The following is a 9,327-nucleotide window of genomic DNA, read 5'->3' on the forward strand; positions in this document are numbered from 1 at the left end:
CCTCTCCACTATAATCTTTTTGTTTGGTAATAGCATGCTTATGTTTAACATTGTTGTTATGGCACAATGCTGCAAGTTTTGTTCTTGCCTCCATGGAATCAAAACAAAAATGTAACCGTTTTGGTCGGTATTTCAGCATCATGCTGTGATAGGTTTCTAAAGAACCTGTCTGACAAAAAAATGTTAAATGTTTTATGTCTTTTTGTAATTGGGAATCCATTATTATTGAATACAGGCCATCAAATGCAATGCTATTTTTTTTAACCCATGGAACTGTTGTATTGTCCGTGAAAATGTCCCCATGAGAGCAGGTATCCACAATCTCTCCAACTTTCCATTGATGTTCATTTGTTACATGATGTAGCAGTGACTCCCAACGTTCCTTAAAAATATCTTCACTTCCTTTGCATGTTCTGCTACACCAGTAAAAATGATTTAATATGGGTCCAATCCATGGTAGTACATCACAATAGTCCTTTTTTTTTAAAATTTTCAAGTTTTCTTTTTAGATTTTTTACATAATGCCAAATGTCAAATTGGTGGTTTATATTTTCATAATTTGGGGAATTCAATATTTTTCGAATGCCAGTGTGTCTATCTGTGCCAACAAAATGAACATCTAAAATCTGTGCTAGTATTCTATCTAAACATTTTGTGAAACCAACCTTTTCCATGGCAACAGATGAAGTTGTTTGTGTTACTTGTACTAGCTCAAAGTCAATAATTTTTTTGGATAAAAGATCTATAAATGTGTACGTGCAATACTTAGCTGAAAACCCAGGACTATCACATTGTCCGTCGCCTACAATGAATAAAGGTTTATCGGCTAATTCATTTTTAACTTCAAATTTATTTTTTTGCCAATGATAGTCTATAGCTGGGAAAACAATGATTCTGAGAAAGATTAAATGATGATTTTCCAAACATTTGAATCCCTGAGAGATCGCACATATCTTTGATTTTGGCATAGCTTGCTCCAGATAAGCATATCAGCAATCAAAATATTGCCAGCTGCAATATTTTGGATCTTTGGCTGGCTTTGCCAAAGTTTACATCTATGCATGAAAGGACAGGTTGAATATATCAAAACCATGCTTCCAATTAATTTATTTTCAACTTTTGAAAAACAATCCTCCTGGGGACATCTCATTTTCAATAACAACTGGTCTAAACAACTTTCGAAAACAATCCTTTTTTTTTCTTGAACTAAATGGAGAGGGTATTCTTCAATTGGATCAGTTGTTATTTCATTTTCAGTGTCCAAACTACTAATCTCGCTCTTATGTGGTGTATCAAAATCAGAAGCATGAATGCTTGGATCATCATCATACGTTAGCTTTCTTTTTATTCCAAACTGGATATTTTCTGAAGGAGAATCCAATATGGACGAATTATCTTCTTGAGTCGTATTTGTATTATGGGAAAAAAGTGAAGGAAGGCAAAGGTTGATCCAATGGGTCCAATTGTGGAGATGTTGATTGTGTAGACTTTAAATTAGAATGAATAGCTGTTGTGGATTCATGAAGGGGTGGTATGGATTCTTGTTGATAATATAAATGATCCAATGTAACAAACTTTTCATCAGCTAATTTAATATAACTTTCTTCGGACTGTAATGATGGAAAGTCAAATTCCCCAGTTTAAGTGGCAACGTCGTTTTTTATTAAAATTTTAGGATGTGAAAATATATGACATTGGCATTTGCAATTTTCATTACTTATCAAAGATGATATTGAGGTTCCAGCGATGCTGTAATATGTTCTGTAACGCTTGTTCATCCTTCTTTCCCTATTTTCTTCCAAATACTTTTTTTGGGCGGTTTTGGGAAATATTGTTGGAATAGAATAAGGTTTGATTTTGTGTCTACTACCTTGCATAACAAAGCATTCTTCATTGAAGTGAGCAGAACACATTCTGAACTTATCTCCACGTTTATCCTCTGCTATCATATTGCTAAAGTCCTCAATCATGTCATTGTCCATGTCTGCATTTTTAAGCCAGATTTTAATAAGAGCAATATTTTTTGGAAATTTAAAAAAAGAAATGTTTGTTGCAGTATTTTTTTTGACACTGCCATGAGCACAAGTTTGTACAATGCAGTTGGGCATTTTTCTGAAATAAAGACATTTTTTTTAAGTTTTTATGCTAACATATGCATAAATTGCTAAGACAATTGAATTACAATATGCTACACATTACAGAGCAAACATTAACCACTTGCCGACCGCTCAAAATTGAGCATACTGCGGCAAAATGGCTCGTCATCGTCCAGCGACGTAGACCTACGTCGCTGAACTCCTCGCCTTGTGGGCGGCGCGCGCGCCGCCGGAGACTCGCTCTCGCTGTATTCAGACACAATGGGAGTCGGGCCAGGGGAGGAGAGGCGGTGATCACCGCCGCTCTTCCCCGATCGTTGGAAATCCGCCCAGTTGTGTAAACAAAGCGGGCGAATCGTGAGGAAATCCGCCCAGTTGTGTAAACAAAGCGGGCAAATCTTCTATGTGACAGATTACAGGATTCAGCATAGCGGAACCTGCTACCTGTGTCTGTGTCACACAATCCCCTCCCCCCACACACGTCAGTGAGCACCAGGCATACATTTAACCCCTCCTTCTCTAATAAAGTTAACCCCTTCCCTGCCAGTGTCATTATTACAGTAACGGTGCATATGTATAGCACTGATTACTGTAGTAATGTCACTGGTACCCCCAAAAGTGTCAAAAATGTCAGTTAGGGGTCCTATCTGTCCACCACAATGTCGCAGTCCCGCAAAAAAAAAAATCACGGATCGTCGCCATTTCTAGTAAAAAAAATAAACAATAAAAAATGACATAAATTTCTCGTAGTAAATAGCTGCGATAACTTTTGCGTAAACCAATCAAAATACATTTATTGCAATTTTTTTTACCAAACATATGTAGCAGAAAAAAAAATTGGCCTAAAATGTTAAAAAAAATTTGATTTTTACATTTTTTGGGGGGAATTTCATATAAAAAAATGTGAAAAATATTGTTATTTTTTCAAAATTTGTTAATATCGCAAAAAATGAAAAGCGTAGAGGTGATCAAATACCACCAAAAGAAAGCTCTGTTTGTGGGGGAAAAAAAAAAGGACGTAAATTTCATTTGGATACGGCGTTGCATGACCGCGCAATTGTCAGTTAAAGTCGCACAGTGCCAAGCTGCAAAAGGTGGCCTGGACGTAAAGCAGGAAAATCCTCCGGTGGTAACGGGGTTAAATAAAGTCTTTTAACATAAATAATAAATATAATGTACTGTATTTTTTACACGTACATGAACTTTAATGACATCATAGTCTTAAAGCGGAACTAACGCTTTAAATAGTCCTAACCCCCCTGACATGCCACATTTGGCATGTCATTTTTTTTGGGGGGGGAGTGGGTACCTAGTTTTGACAGGTACCCGCCCCCACTTCCGCTCGGAGTGCCGCGGCGCCCTGAGCGGAAGTTCTCCTCTCCTCCTCCCTCCCTGCAATCTTCTGGGACATGTCAGAGGTCCCAGAAGATTGCCGGCCAAGCACGACGCATAGCGCAACTCGCGCATGTGCAGTGCATACCCGGCTGTGAAGCCGCAAGCTGTCACAGCCGGGTGCCCACATCAGTGATGCCGGTGCCGCAGAGCAGAGAGGGAGAAGACGGTGCATCGCTGGACCGTGGGACAGGTGAGTGTGCGGTTAGGCTGGAACTCCACTTTAATACATAATATTCTTAATATTGACTTGAGTTGTCCCATCGTTTTTTATAAATACTGCCTAAACTCTTCAGAAAAGGTTGTATACATGGTTTAGGATTGTCTCTATGGAAATGTCTGACCATTCCTTCCAGAAGTGAATTAGTAAAGGCTGGCACTGAATTTAGTCAAGTAATCTCCACTCTAATTCATCCCAAAATGTGTTCTATCAGGTTGAGGTGCGAGCCAGTCAAGTTCCTCCACCCCAAACTCACTCATCCATGTCTTTTTGAACCTTGTTATGTGCACTGTTCAAGATCATTTGGTGAAGGTGGAATTATGATGCGGGGTTGTTCTTCAGGTGTTGGGTTTGGCCCCTTAGTTTCAGTGAAGTTTGCATACCTATATATTCTTGACAATTTCATGCTCCCAACTTTCTTAGAAGGTCCCTTCCTGTTCCAAAATGACTATGCAACAGTGCAAAAAAGAAGGTCCATAAGACAAGGGTGGGCAAGGTTGGGTTTGTTGAACCTGACTGGCCTGCACAGAATCCATACCTCAACCTGATAGAACACATTTGTGATGAATTATAGCGGAGATTGTGATCCAGGCCTTCTTATCCAACATTAGTGCCTGACCTAGCAAATGCACTGCATGAAGAACGAACAAATATTTACAGACACACTCCAAAAACTAACTGAAGGAAGTGCAAATTCAATAATGAACCCTACAAAGTAGACTGGGATGCCATTAAAGTTCATGTGTGTGAAAAGGCAGGTGTCAAAAAAATTTGTGTAATATAGGGTATATAAATATATTTTGTATATATATTATATTAAATATATTATTTTAATAATAAATAAAACAATTTAAAATGAAATAACAAAAATATACCTTTCAACTGTAGATCAACTGTTAAATTTCTGTATGTTAAATTAAAACAAATGTAAAAAAAAATGATAATGTTAAGAATACATTTTAAAAACATAAATAATTGTATTTTTTTAAAGTATTATAATTACTATTTAATTTTTTTTTTAATAATATATTATTTTATTTATATTATATTTAAATAAATACATTTTTTAATTACCGATTTGAATACTTACACATTTTCAAACTATACAAGTAGGTTTCAATTAATAATAAATATTCCAAAAAAATGCACACCATTTATTTTTGTTCCATAATGTATCAAAATGATCCAAATTTTGTGTGTGCTTTTTTTTCATATAGAGATAGATTTCATAAATATGTGTGTTGGGAGAGGGAGTTAGATCAATAGAGCTGAGGGGTATAGAAGGTGAACGATAAAAAAGAGAGAGTGTGTTTAGGTAAGTGAGAGAGTTGGTCAACAGAAGGAGTTCTCACATATATCTGTAGATAGATACAGCAATCTTTATAAATAAATATATATATATATATATATTTATGTATATATAGACACAAAAGTGAGTACATCATACACATTTTTGTTAATATTTTATTCTATCTTTTCATGTGGAAAAATAATGAAAAAAATGAAACTTTGTTACAATGTAAAGTAGTGAGTGTACAGCTTATATAACAGTGTTAATTTGCTGTCCCCTCAAAATAACTCAACACAGCCATTAATTATCAAAACCGCTGGCAATAAAAGTGAGTACACCCCTATGTTAAAACTTCCAAATTGGGCATAATTAGCCATTTTCTATCACAGGTGTCATGTGACTCGTTAGTGTAATAAGGCCTCAGGTCTGATTGGGGGGCAGGTGTGTTACATTTGGTGTTAATTGCTTTAATTCTCTAATACTTGACACTGGCAGATCAACATGGGACCTCATGGCAAAGAACATTCTTTTAATTTAAAAAAAAAGCTGTCCTAAATAAATATGTCCTAGGCTATTAGAAGATTGCCAAAACCCCAAAAGTGAGCTGCAGCATGGTGGGCAAGAACATACGGCAGTTTAACAGAACAGGATCTACTGAGAACAGGCCTCGCCATGGTTGACCAAAGAAGTTGAGTGCATGTGCTCAGCGTCATATCCAGAGGTTGTCTTTGGGAAATAGATGTAGGGGTGCTGCCAGCATTGCTGCAGAGGTTGAAGGGGTGGGGGGGTCAGTCTATAATTGCTCAGACCATACGCCGCACACTGCATCAAATTGGTCTGCATGACTGTCATCCCAGAAGTAAGCCTCTTCAAAAGATGATGCACAACAAAGCCCGCAAACAGTTTGCTGAAGACAAGCAGACTGAGGACATGGATTACTGGAACCATTCCTTGTGGTCTGAGGAGACCAAGATAAACTTATTTTGCTCAGATGGTGTCAAGCGTGTGTGCCGGCAACCGGTTGAGAAGTACAAAGACAAGTGTGTCTTGGCTACAGTCAGGCATGGTGGTGGGAGTGTAATGGTCTGGGGCTGCATGAGTGCTGCCGGCATTGGGGAGCTACAGTTCATTGAGGGAACCATGAATGCCAACATGTACTGTGACATACTGAAGCAGAGCATGATCCCCTCCCTTCGGAGACTGGGCCGCATTCAAACATAACAACCCCAAATACACCTCCAGGACGACCACAGCTTTATTAAAGAACCCGAGGGTAAATGTGAAGGAATGGCCAATCATGACGCAATAAAAAAAAACACTATTGAGCATATGTAGGGCATCCTCAATGGAAGGTGGAGGAAGTGCAAGTTCTCTAACATCTACAAGTTTCATGTTGTTGTCATGGAGGAGTGGAAGACGACTCCAGTGGCAACCTGTGAAGCTCTGGTGAGCTCCATACCAAAGAGGGTTAAGGCAGTGCTGGAAAATAATGGTGGCCACACAAAATATTGTCAATTTTGAATAATTTTGATATTTTCACTTAGGGTTTTAATCACTTTAATTGCCAACGGTTTAGACATTAATGGCTGTGTGTTGTTATTTTGGACAATACATTTACACTGTTATACAAGCTGTACATGCACTACTTTACATTATAGGAAAGTGTAATTTCCTTATTGTTGTCAAATGAAAAGATATAATAAAATATTTAAAAAAAATATGTCTTGTAGTAATATCTCTCTCTGTCACATTACATGGATTTTAGCGTTTTTTAAATATTTAAAAAATAAAAAATATACATATAAAAAGAGACAAACACACAATTACACTATAAATAACTGTAGATGTTTATTGTGTTTACCAATAATCTATTGTAAATTAATTACTAATTACATTTGTATTACAATTAAAAGACATACATATAGACAAAGTATGAGAAGTGATGTACAATATAACGATTGAGTATATAACAAAAACAGTTATCCAAAAAGTTGTTTATAATTATTAAAAATAATTTTTAAAACTTTTTTTTATCCAAAAGAAAAAAAAAACCCCACCAACTTACAAAAATAAAAAACATATGAAATTACATAAAATTTAAAAAAAAAAAAATGTATAAAATAAGCATACAAGAATAATAAAGAGCAAGAGAGAGCACGAGAAAGAACTATAGAACTATTGAACGAGAGAGAGCGAGAGAAAGAAAGAAAAATAAAGAGACAGAGAGTCAATATTTTTAAAATGTTATTTTATTTTTTTACAAAAAATAAAAAATGTTGTTATTTACATATATATGATCATAAAATACAACATAGAATAAAATAAGCATACAAGAATACATCTAAAGAGAGAATGGAGAGCGAGATAATGGAGAGTGAGATAGAATGGAAATAATGGAGAGGGAGAGGAGACAAAGAGACAGACACAGAGAGAGAGAGAGACAAAGAGAGAGAAAGAGTTTTGTCACGTATTACAGTCTTTTTTTTTAACAAAAAGTAAAACATTTATATTTACATAGATATGATCACAACAATACAACAACGTATAAACTAAGCATACCAAAATACATCTAAAGAGAGAACGAATAGATAGACAGAGAGAAAACAAGCGTTAGAGAGCGAGAGTGAAAGAATACTAAAGAGACATAGAGACAAATATTATGTTTAAAATAGGTTATGTTACAAAAAGTAAAAAATTATATTTACATTGATATGATCAAAACAATACGAGGTATGAGAGAGAGAGAGGAGGGAAGAGAGAGAGAGCGCGAGCGAGAGAGGAGGGGGAAGAGAAAGGGAGAGAGGGGGGAGAGAAGGAGAGAGAGGGAAGAGAGAGAGGAGTGGAGAGAGGGAAGAGAGAGAGAGCGCGAGCGAGAGAGGAGGGGGAAGAGAAAAGGGAGAGATGGTGAGAGAGGGGAAAGAGAGAAGAAGGAGGGGAGAGAGAGAGAGAAGGAGAGAGAGAGAAGAAGGAGGGGAGAGAGACAGAGAGAGAGAGAGACAGAGAAAGAAGGAGAGAGAGAAAGGAGAGGGAGGGGGGAGAGAGAGGAGGGAAGAGAGAGAGAGCGCGCGAGCGAGAGAGGAGGGGGGAAGAGAGAAGAAGGAGGGGAGAGAAAGGCGGAGAGAGAGAGAGAGGGGGGGGGGGAGAGAAAAGACTCAGAGAGTGACTTTGACCAAGCAGGCTTTTTCAAACAACAAATAAATAAAATAAATAAAAAAATTATTTATTTTAAAAACTTTACTTGACACCCCGTTTATAGTATATAAATTGTTTGTAATATCTCAAATCCACTTTGCTCTTCAATTGTTTGTAATATCTCAAATCCACTTTGCTCTTCAATCAGAGGATTAAAATAATAAAACATACATGAAACATTATATTTTAATGAAATATGTATGAAGTATTAAGTCCAAACAGAAATGGATAATCATAACAAAATGTTTGAAGATTTTGATGACACTAAAGAAAAACCAAAAAGACAAACACACACTAACATGGATAAATACATACACACACACACACACAAAAATAAAATTTGTTTTTTTAATTAAAATATTTTTAGTAATGGAAAATTTATGTTAATTTTTAAACATCTATTTTTTTAATACCTGAAATTTACGTGGTAAAGGTATTCAAAAAAAGTATTTTATCAGGTCTCCTGTATCTGAAACAGAAGAAGATATGTTGCAAATATCAGCATTTTTCTATTTTAAACATATTTTGATCAAGGAGGACATAAAATAAAGAATGTATGACAATAAATAAGAGTGAATTACAGAGAGAGAGGGAGAGGAGAGAGAAAGAGGGAGGGGGAGAGAGAGAGAGAAAGAGAGAGAGAGGGGGGGGGTTCCATACCTGAAAATGTATGCAGGAGAACAATTTTTAAATAATTCTTGAAAGGCCTCCTGTTTCTGAAATAGAAGGTATGTTACAAATATGAGCGAGCGAGGAAAAAATAAAGAGAGAGGGTGAGAGAGAGAGAAAAAAGGAGAGAGGGTGAGAGAGAAAAAAAGAGAGAGGGAGAGAGAGGGAGAAAGAGAGAGAGAAAGAAAGAAAAAAAGGTAGAAAGAGGGAGAGAGAGAAAAGAAGAGAGGGAGAGAGAGTGAGAGAAAAGAGAGTGAGAAAAACAGAGAGAGAGAGAAAAAGAGGGGGAGAGAGAAAGAGAGAAAAGAAGAGGGAGAGAGAAAGAGAGGGGGGGGGAGAGAGAGAGAGAAAAAGAGAGAGTGAGAGAGAAAAGAGAGAGAGAGAGAAAAGAGAGAGTGAGAAAAAGAGAGAGAGAAGGAAAGAAGAGAGAGGGAGGGTTCCATACCTGAAAATTATGCAGGAGAACT

At 36.6% G+C, this 9,327-nt stretch overlaps 1 pseudogene across 1 annotated transcript; it reads right to left on the reverse strand.

The window, feature by feature from the left end:
- Window positions 1–464: 464 nt before the first annotated feature.
- Window positions 465–1,982, reverse strand: LOC309566920 (annotated as a pseudogene). Its single transcript has 2 exons — window positions 1,871–1,982; window positions 465–1,365 (listed from the first exon to the last, which is right to left on the reverse strand). The product of its transcript is annotated as an uncharacterized misc_RNA (transcript).
- Between the last annotated feature and the right edge of the window lie 7,345 nt (window positions 1,983–9,327).

Source organism: Pelophylax lessonae (assembly GCF_965119305.1).
Source record: "Pelophylax lessonae genome assembly, chromosome: 11".
NCBI lineage: Eukaryota > Metazoa > Chordata > Amphibia > Anura > Ranidae > Pelophylax > Pelophylax lessonae.